At 32.7% G+C, this 9,854-nt stretch overlaps 1 non-coding gene across 1 annotated transcript; it reads left to right on the forward strand.

Moving 5' to 3' along the window:
* Positions 1-1,875: 1,875 nt before the first annotated feature.
* Positions 1,876-1,982, forward strand: LOC139873920 (small nucleolar RNA R71). Its single transcript, XR_011767630.1, has one exon. It is a non-coding gene; the product is annotated as a small nucleolar RNA R71 (small nucleolar RNA).
* The last annotated feature ends 7,872 nt before the right edge of the window (positions 1,983-9,854 follow it).

The following is a 9,854-nucleotide window of genomic DNA, read 5'->3' on the forward strand; positions in this document are numbered from 1 at the left end:
TGGTTCTTCTATCGATGATTTATATCGATATCTGTCTTCTTCTTTTAGCATTTGAATTTCTTCTGTTGTTGGTTCATATCCATTAGCCATAAGTGTAGCTAACATTTCAGTTTCATCAATTGGTTCAGTTCCTTCTCCTAAAGAACATTCTCCTGTTCCTTGTAATTCTGGAAATTCTTCTAACAATTCTGCATGTGAATCTATAGTTTGAATATAATAACATGTATCATCTGCAGATTGCGGGTGTTGCATTGCTCTATCAACAGAAAAGGTAACACTCTCGTCCTCTATACTTAGGGTCAGTTTCTTACCAAACACGTCTATTATTGCTTTAGTCGTGTTTAAGAATGGTCTTCCTAATATGAGAGGAACTCGAGAATCTTCTTCCATGTCCAGAATAATAAAATCTACTGGAAATACTAAAGTACCAACTTTAACTAGCATATTCTCCATTATCCCTCTAGGATATTTTACTGATCGATCGGCTAGTTGTATGCTTATTCGTGTTGGTTTCAATTCTCCAAGGTCTAGTTTAGCGTATAGTGAATACGGCATTAAATTTATACTAGCACCTAAGTCTGCCAATGTTTCTATTGAACTAAGACTACCCAGAAAACATGAAATCGTGAAACTTCCTGGATCTGATAATTTTTCTGGTATCTTATTCAACAACACTGCAGAACAATTAGCATTCATGGTAACAGCCGAGTGTTCTTCCATTTTCTTTCTATTAGTGATTAGATCTTTCAAGAATTTAGCATATCTAGGCATTCCTGAAATCACATCAATGAAAGGAAGATTTACATTTATTTGTTTAAACATATCCAAGAATTTGGATTGCTCGGCTTCAAGTTTCTCTTTTCTCATTTTACTCGGGTAAGGAAGTGGTGGTTGGTATGGTTTAACATAAGGTTTAGCCATAACTGTGTTATCTTCATTAACCTTTTCAACTACCGGTTCTTTTTCCTTATCTTGATCAGATTGTGGTTCTTGTGGAGTAGGAATAGCTTCATCAGAAATTACAGGTATTTCAGGTGGTTTAAGTGTAATACCACTTCTGGTGGTAATGGCTTTAGCTGTTTCATTCTGGGGGTTAGCATTTGTATCGCTAGGTAGACTTTTCGGTTTTCTTTCACCTATTAACCTTGCTAGGTTGCTCACTTCTTGTTCCAGATTTTGAATCGAAGCTTGTTGATTTCTAAATGCTTGAGCATTTTGTTCATTGGTTTGTTTCTGAGATGTGAAAACTGTGTTTGAGATTCAACTAGCTTTGACATCATATCTTCTAAATTTGGCTTTTTATTATCGGTTTGTGGTGGTTTGTTTTGAAAAATAGGTCTTTGCTGATTGTAAGTATTGTTGGATACTTGTTGATTGCTTGGACCTTGTTGGTTGTTGTATGGAACATTTTGGTTATAATTCTAATTTTGATTGTAGATTGGTCTTAGCGGTTGATAATTATTCTGATAGTTATTTCCAGGCCTTTGGTTTATGTATGAAACATTCTCTCTTTGTTCCATTGTTAGTTCAATACTGAGACAATCTTTTGTCAAATGTGGTCCTCCACACTGCTCACAACTAATTCTTATTGAGTGAATATCCTTAGTCATCTTTTCCATTCGTCTCTTGACAGCATCTATCTTTGCGGAAATGGAATCTAAGTCATGGCTAGAATCGGCTCTAGCTGCTTTAGATGATCTAACGATATCTTTTTCTTGGTGCCACTCATGTCAGTGGGAAGCAGTGTTATCAATAATTTTGTAAGCATTAGTTGCGGTTTTCTTCATAATGGAACCACCAGCTGCTATATCGATGTCTTTTCTTGTAGTGATGTCGCATCCTTGGTAGAATATTTGTACTATTTGACAGTTGTCTAAACCATGTTGCGGACATCTTCTTAATAACTTTCTAAATCTTGTCCATGCTTCATATAAAGTTTCATTTGGTTTTTGTGTGAACGTAACTATTTCTCCTTGAAGTCTTACGGCTTTAGATGCCGGAAAGAATTGTTTAAGAAATTTTTCAACTAAAACGTCCCATGTATCAATCGCCCCTTCAGGTAACGATTCTAACCAATCTTTGGCTTCTCCCTTTAAAGTCCAGGGAAATAACATGAGATATATATGTTCATCCTCAACTTCTCTTATTTTAAATAGAGTACAGATCCTATTAAAGGTTCGAAGATGTTCATTTGGATCTTCCTTCGACGCACCACTAAATTGACATTGATTAGTTATCATGTGTAAAATTTGTCCTTTGATTTCATAATCTGGCGCATTAATGTCTGGTTGAGTAATTGAGTGACCTTGGCCAGTGCGTTTAGCTCTCATTCGGTCTTCCATACTTAGAGGTTCCAGATTCTCCATGATTGAATTTGTTGAATCTGAATCACTATAGGATTCTGATTTAATGGTTGGTTCCTCTACAATCTCTGTTTGAATGATTGGTGGTTCCGGAGGAAAAATTAATGGTTCAGGATCTCTGAATTGTCCCTGAATATTCTCTGGATTCTCAATTGTGAGGTCGGGTTCAAAAAATGGATTATCGGAAATTTGAATTGGAGTACTTGGTCGACTGGATGACGATTCTAAAGAAAAATCAACGGTGACAATATTTTCTAGATGCCTTGATCGAGTTACAGGTGGTGAACGTACAAAAGGTGGTGAACGTTTTGCTCGGTGCATTCACTGAATATCCTATTAGTTATAAAAATAAGAAAAATTACATAAGTTATCAAATTAATAGACTTTTCTGATTTTGCCCACGTTTCGAATAGCCAAAAGATGCAGCAGAGGGGCAGGATTCGTTTTGTAACATCCCGCCTTTTTCTGTTTACTTTTCTGTTTACCTATTTAAATTCCGTTATATGTTTATAACATCTCCTGTTGTTACCCGTTTTAAAAATATCTCGTTTAAGTAATTCACGCACCCGCAACCGAACTCGAGGGACTAGTTTCGCCAAAATGCCAAAGAGGTGACTAGCATTTGACTAGTCAACCCCACCTCCTTTCTTTATCATTTTCATTTTCCTTTTCTTTCACTACTTCTCCATTTTCTTTCAATTATCCATATCAAAGAATCATCATCTAAATCCAAGCTAGCGGGTGTCTTGCAAAACAAATTTCATATTTGGAATCCTTGCAACTTCCTCTTCGATTCCATACCGATTTCATCAAGTTTGGGTAACTTTCTAAAATCACTAGATTTTGTGTTCTTGATGTTTTTAACTTATAAAGTTGTTAATTAGTGTCTATGGCTCAAGTCTAACATGAATATATGATTTATATGTTCAATTTTGTTATTTGAAGTAACTAGTATGAACATAAACTATGGTGTGTTTGATTTGGTGATTTGGTTGTTTGGATGATGTTAAATGTTATAAATGCATGTATTAAATGTGTTGCTAACATCACTAGCTTCAATTTAATGTGTAGGTTGTTTTAGAAAACTTCATAAACATGATTAGTGATTTTGATGTTGTTGGTTAGGGTTTGATAGAATTGAATGTGACATTTAATTTATTGAATACCATGAATTGTGGTTGGTAAGTGGTTAGTTACATTTTATGCTTGATTACCTACGAAACGGCGTGTCATATGTATGCATTTAATTCCTGGATCATAAATGTGCATTTATGGATTTAAAGCATTAATGGTGGGTATTGATTGATCATTTAACTTGGAACTCGGTTATTGCAAATGATGTTTTTGGTTGGTGAAATGTATTTAATTGTGTTCTTTGTCAAATTACCTTTCTAACGATATAAGATACGAGTTCTAAGTGTTTATGTGAGAACCCGAACTAATCCTCTCGGACGAATTCTTCAACAGTTGGTCCCATTGTGATGATCGACTCCAAGTAAGGTCCTTAATATGAGCTATTGCACAGCGGAAGACTTAATTCGTACCTGAGAATAACATGCTTTAAAATGTCAACATAAAGTTGGTGAGATATAGGTTTTGTTGCTAGCAGCGTTATAACTATGGACCACAAGATTTCATATATATATACATAATACACTCGCAAGTGTATGGAAAAGTCGTTGAGCACTTGGTAACCATACTTAACATTTAAATCACAGCAGCATATTCTTAAATAAACCCTACACCGTACCAATTGTAGTAACGAAACGAAGTACTGTGCAACCGTTTAAAACTGGTCGTCCAGCCCGGCTGGGGTTGTCAGGCCCGATAGATCTATCAACAGGATTCGCGTTTACGCTCCTCACGTAAATATTAGCTACCAAGTATAAAGAAATATGCCATGGTACAACTCAACGTAGAATTTATTTTTGATCACTTGTGTCCATATCGTAAATCATTTATAAAACAGCGCATGTATTCTCAGCCCAAAAATATTTAGAGTTTAAAAGGGACTATATACTCACCTAATGTATTTTGTAGTAAAAATACATATAACATCATTGAACAAATGTTGAGTTGGCCTCGGATTCACGAACCTATATCATTTGTATATTTATTAATACATATAATTGTAATTAAACAAGCTTTTATATATATATATTATCATTATTGTTAAGATTTTTATATCAATACTTATATATTTTATTATTTAACTAAATAACTCCATTTTATATATAAAAATACTAATATAGTTAAGTTATATATATTAAATATCTTTTTATATGAAGATCATTTTAATAATAATATCACAATTCTTATATTTGTAATTTTAATCATATCACTAAAAGAAAATCTTTTATTTTTGTATTCATAATAATCATAATGGTTACATATAATAATGATAATAATAATAATAATAATACTTTTAACCATTTTATTACAACTAATGAGTTATTAAAAATTCTTATGTTTATAATAATAATTCTAATATTTATAATGATAATAAGTTTAATATTAGTCAATATGATAATTAATTTCATTGGGTTAATAATAATTACTATAATTGTAATAATCATAATAAATGATAAATAAAATTTAAGACTAATAATAATAATAATAGTAATCATAATAATAATAATTTTGATAGAAAACTACCTCAAAAGAAATCTTAAAAAAATATTGTCACAAACGGAACTCGAACCCGTGACCTTTCGAACACCAATCAGCACCCACAACCACCCATCTGTTTTCCCTTTTCTGTTTTAATCCCATAATAATTTTATGTAACCCTTATTAACTCAGTTCCCTTATCTTCTTCTTTTAAAAAAAACTTTCAATCGATCATATACCATTTCTATTATCATTATCATCAGGAAATCGACTATCATTCTATGATAATCATCATCATCTCCATTTACAATGCTATTATTATTTTGTTTCAGCACCAACAAGATTCGACGCGAGCAGTTAGTGGAAAGGGTTTTGCAAACTCGTTTTCCTTCATGGGTTTATGTTACAAGCCCAATACTAGTAGCAGGCCTAACACCAGTTGAAATATGGATCGATAATATAAGTTTATCAGCCCACTAATTCATTCGTCCATCCGTTAATATATGTATTACTTATACACGATCAATTAAGTCAACAAATAATAGTGGGTGGGGTCTCTGGTTTGTCTTATGAGTTATCCACTAATACATCATCATTAATCATTATGTTGTTTTAATATAAAACAAAACAGAAGAAAACCATAGCAAATCCTTGTCGACAGAAGGAGCAGAACACGAAAAAAAACGGGAACAGGAAACAAGAAACGGAATTATAGCAGTAGCAAATCGAAGGTGTTTGATTGGTGTTTTGCAATGGAATGAAACAAGAAACAAAAGGAGTTTGAGCCTAGTGGCGGTTTTCTAAAAAAAATAAAAGTGAGAGAGAGGAAGAGAGAGAGTGGCGATTAGAGAAGATGAAGATGGTGATGATTTTGAGTTCAATTTCTAACAGAAAATAAATAGCAGTAGCCGCTAGTAGTTTAGAGTTATGATTGGGTGTGGCTTAGGGTGGCGATGATGAGATGGTTTTCGATTAACAGAAGGTGGTGTTGGTAAGAAAAGAAGAACGAGAAATATATATATATATATACCGATGGTTTGATCGTTCATGGTGGCGGTTTGGTGATGGTTTACAAGATGGTTGTCGAACAGAAGTGAAGCAGAAGATTCAATGGTGGTTCATGATGGTTTCAAGTGGTGGTTGTTTTAAGTTCACGAAGAAGAGAAGGAGAGAGAGTAAAGAGAAAGCAATTCGATGGTGGGTTATGGTGGTTGTGAGCTTGGTGTGACCACGGTAGTGGTGTCCCGATTAGATTTTAACGGAGAACAGAAAGAATTTTAGAGAAAGAGGATAAGGGAGTGATGAGTGATTGATAGTGTTAAGTTATGAGAAATCGATCAAAATTATATAGATGGGAGAAGTCTACCCTGGTTCACGAGACAAATAGAAAACACAAGCAGAATCCAATGCTAGCATGTATTTGTCCATTTTATATATGTATTATTTATCTATATACGTATAACAGTACGTATACCTGTATTTCTGTACGCGTGTATCTATATGTCTGTATCATAAATAAGTTTATTAATAATAATAATAATATCTGTTTAACTATAAACCCTAAACTTTAATATTTATAATGTTGTTAATAATAAAGTATTAATAATAACTATAATAAAATTATTAAATGAAATTTTGAAATAATATGAAATCAATTTATATATCAATTTCATATCTTTAGATTATATATTTAATTAATTTTTCTATTTATATATTTATTTACACACAAAATTTGTTCGTGAATCGCTGGGCACAGTTAAAGGGGTAACTGATTAACTAAATATAGATTTCAAACTTTCTAGACTCAAAATTACAGGTTTTTGCTTATCGTGTCGGAAACATATAGAGATTAGGGTTTAAATTTGGTCGGAAATTTCCGGGTCGTTACAGTACCCACCCGTTAAAGAAATTTCGTCCCCGAAATTTGGTAGAGGTTGTCATAAATAATAATAGGAATGTTTTCATGACGATTATGAGGTGATAATGGAGTTTTATCATTATTGAGAGATATAGATAAAACGATTCGATCATGTGAAGCGTACAAGTGAAGTTATCACAAAAGAGCGAAATGTGTAAATAAATATATTCGTTTCAACCGATGACGTAGTTACTGTTGATTTCCGGGATTTAAGGGATTTAAAGAAAATCTTACGTAATAAGATTTGGTTCTTCGGCGATTTAGAAAATCAAAATCTTCTTTAATTAATGCAATAATCTGTTCCTGATTTCTCTGTCGGATATATTGCTATAAATCCACCCCCTTCGTTTTCCTTATTCTCCACACCTTTTATTCTTTCTTCCTCTACTCATTCTTAATATGTTCCATCCAATCCTGATTCTTATTATACTTCTAACCTTCATATCTTTCATTCTTCTTTTTCATTTGCCGCCAGAAGAATCTATTTACTTTTATGATTTTCTTGGAATTATAATGTTTCTTATTCTCCCGTGTCTTTACGTCGCAATACGTATTGATATACACGGTTTGTAGTTTCTGGGTGATTATTGGGTTTTATATCTTCCCTTATACTTCGATGTCCTTGCTTTTGTTTTCTATAATCATTATCATCCACAGTTAATACTCTCTTCCATTTACTGCGATTTATACTCCAATTTCTATTTCGGAGCTTCATTCTTTTTCTTTTCCTCCTTTTCAACTAAGCATCTTTTGTAATGGTCCGGAATTCGTAGGTATGAAATTCGAAATGAATATAGTTAATGTCCTAAGAGAGAATTGGTAATGGCACGATTTTTGATTTGTCAAATTACCAGAATATCCTGGAAAAGACCGAATCATCAAGAGAATATTTTCTTGATATGTTTAGAGATTGGATAGATTGTAAGAGCCGTGTAACATGGCACATGATGATAGTACTTTGAATCATCACATTCCATTAGAAACGCAACATGACTTACTGTAATATAATGAAGTTGATCAAGTTTCATTATATTATACTAATTCACGCATCAGTTCCCAACACTGCTTCAAAACATTCATATTTTAAACTTGAAGATTTCAGAATTTAGAAACTAACACAGTTTCTTTTATGTTGTAACGCAGATATTACGGGGAGATAGATGATTGCAGATAGGAATAGTTGTGAAAATATCTTTAGAAATATGGAGAATATGTATAGCGGAAAATATGAAGATATCTTATAATATCTAAGATAAGATGATGATGAATAATATCATCTGAAAAAGTTTAGAATAAGGAGTAGGGTTCATACTGACGGTTTCAACAGACACTGAATCATTTGCATTATTTGAAGGCAGGTTCATTCCTTGTATTTGTTCTTTGTTTCCTTCACGGTTAGCTCAATCCATTTTTCAGCACTAAATTTTCTATCGAGCGTTCCTAACATTCCCTTCCTTATCATCAAACTTTTGGCCATTTAGGCCATCTAAAATTTTACTGTTTCCTCTGCATTTAATGCAGTCATATCTGAATCGTCGATTATCAATCCGAGGTGTTTTTGGGCGAATTGTGTTTTTAGATGATTAAATGCTGATGATAAAATGGCGGAGTATGAAAGGTTCCCCGGTAACGATGAGGAAAACCAATCATATATATCAAAGTTATAATAAGACTTTTTCGAATGAAAGGTCGGAGTTGTTCTGCTGAAGCTGTGACAAAATTGGCTACTTTGAAAAGGAATCGTAAGGTTGTTTTTGCTAATAAATGCTAAAGAATTCGTCGCGGTACGTGTTAAACTATGACTTTGGGTTCAAGAGTTTTTCATGTGTATAGATCTTTTCTTCTGTAGATGAAGTGCGGTCGGTTCAACTTCTCGATTGAGGTATTTTCAAGAATCCTGATAGGTTTGTACGCTGATTGTAAACGTCGAGATACAAATGAGGTTTAGGATGAAATCAAGTGGCAAACTTGAAGAATTGTTTAGTTTCATATGTTATAATCAATATTTTAATTCATTTTAATTGTCCAAAGTTAGCAGTCCAATAGTCCAGTTGTCCACTAGTCCAATATATTCATATATAATTTAATATATAACATTCGAATTAATTAATACGTATCGTGACCCGTGTACCGGTCTCAGTATTGATCACAACTCAAACCATATATATATTCTGAAATCAACCTCAACCCTGTATAGCCAACTCCAACATTCACATATAGAGTGTCTATGGTTGTTCCGAAATATATATATAGATGGGTCGATATGATAGGTCGAAACCATGTATACGTGTCCCGTTATTTAAAGTGCGTAAAATAAATAACAGAACTTAAATGACAATAAATTAAATTGCGATAAAATGTAATACGGAATTAACAGTTAGCTGGGAACAGTTAACTAGGAACAGTTAGCGTGGATTCCTAACAGAATTTCTCATAATTAATTTGTTTGTTTCTAACACTTTTTATTTTGTCCAATGTTTTCTTCATTATGCCACTTGTTGGATTCTGATAGATAAAAATCCAAATATGAAATTTGAATAAAAATGGTTATTCGGTGGTGAACAGATATGAATATCGGTGGTTGTAAGTAGAATAGCAAATGACCGTTGAATCAGATTCGAAGAATATACACTGTAACTTATTAATGTGAGATCTAAATATTCCTCGGGTACTACCTACCCGTTAAAATATTTTCATCATTAACAGTTTGTACGAAAGAATTTTTAATTACAATCTTTATGAAAATATACTTGTATATATATTTTCTTCAGATGTAATCATGGATCTAATGAGTCAATAAGATATTAAATTTTTTTGATTTATCGTTAATACTTGATTACATGATCTCTAAAACATTAAAGATTACATAATTACCATGTCGAACGAAGATAAATGAGATAGAACGATAAGTAAAGCGAAGATAATCGATATAGAATGATATGTAAAACGAAGATCATACTCGA

The sequence above is a fragment of the Rutidosis leptorrhynchoides genome, chromosome 10 (assembly GCF_046630445.1).
Source record: "Rutidosis leptorrhynchoides isolate AG116_Rl617_1_P2 chromosome 10, CSIRO_AGI_Rlap_v1, whole genome shotgun sequence".
In the NCBI taxonomy this organism is placed as follows: Eukaryota; Viridiplantae; Streptophyta; class Magnoliopsida; order Asterales; family Asteraceae; genus Rutidosis; species Rutidosis leptorrhynchoides.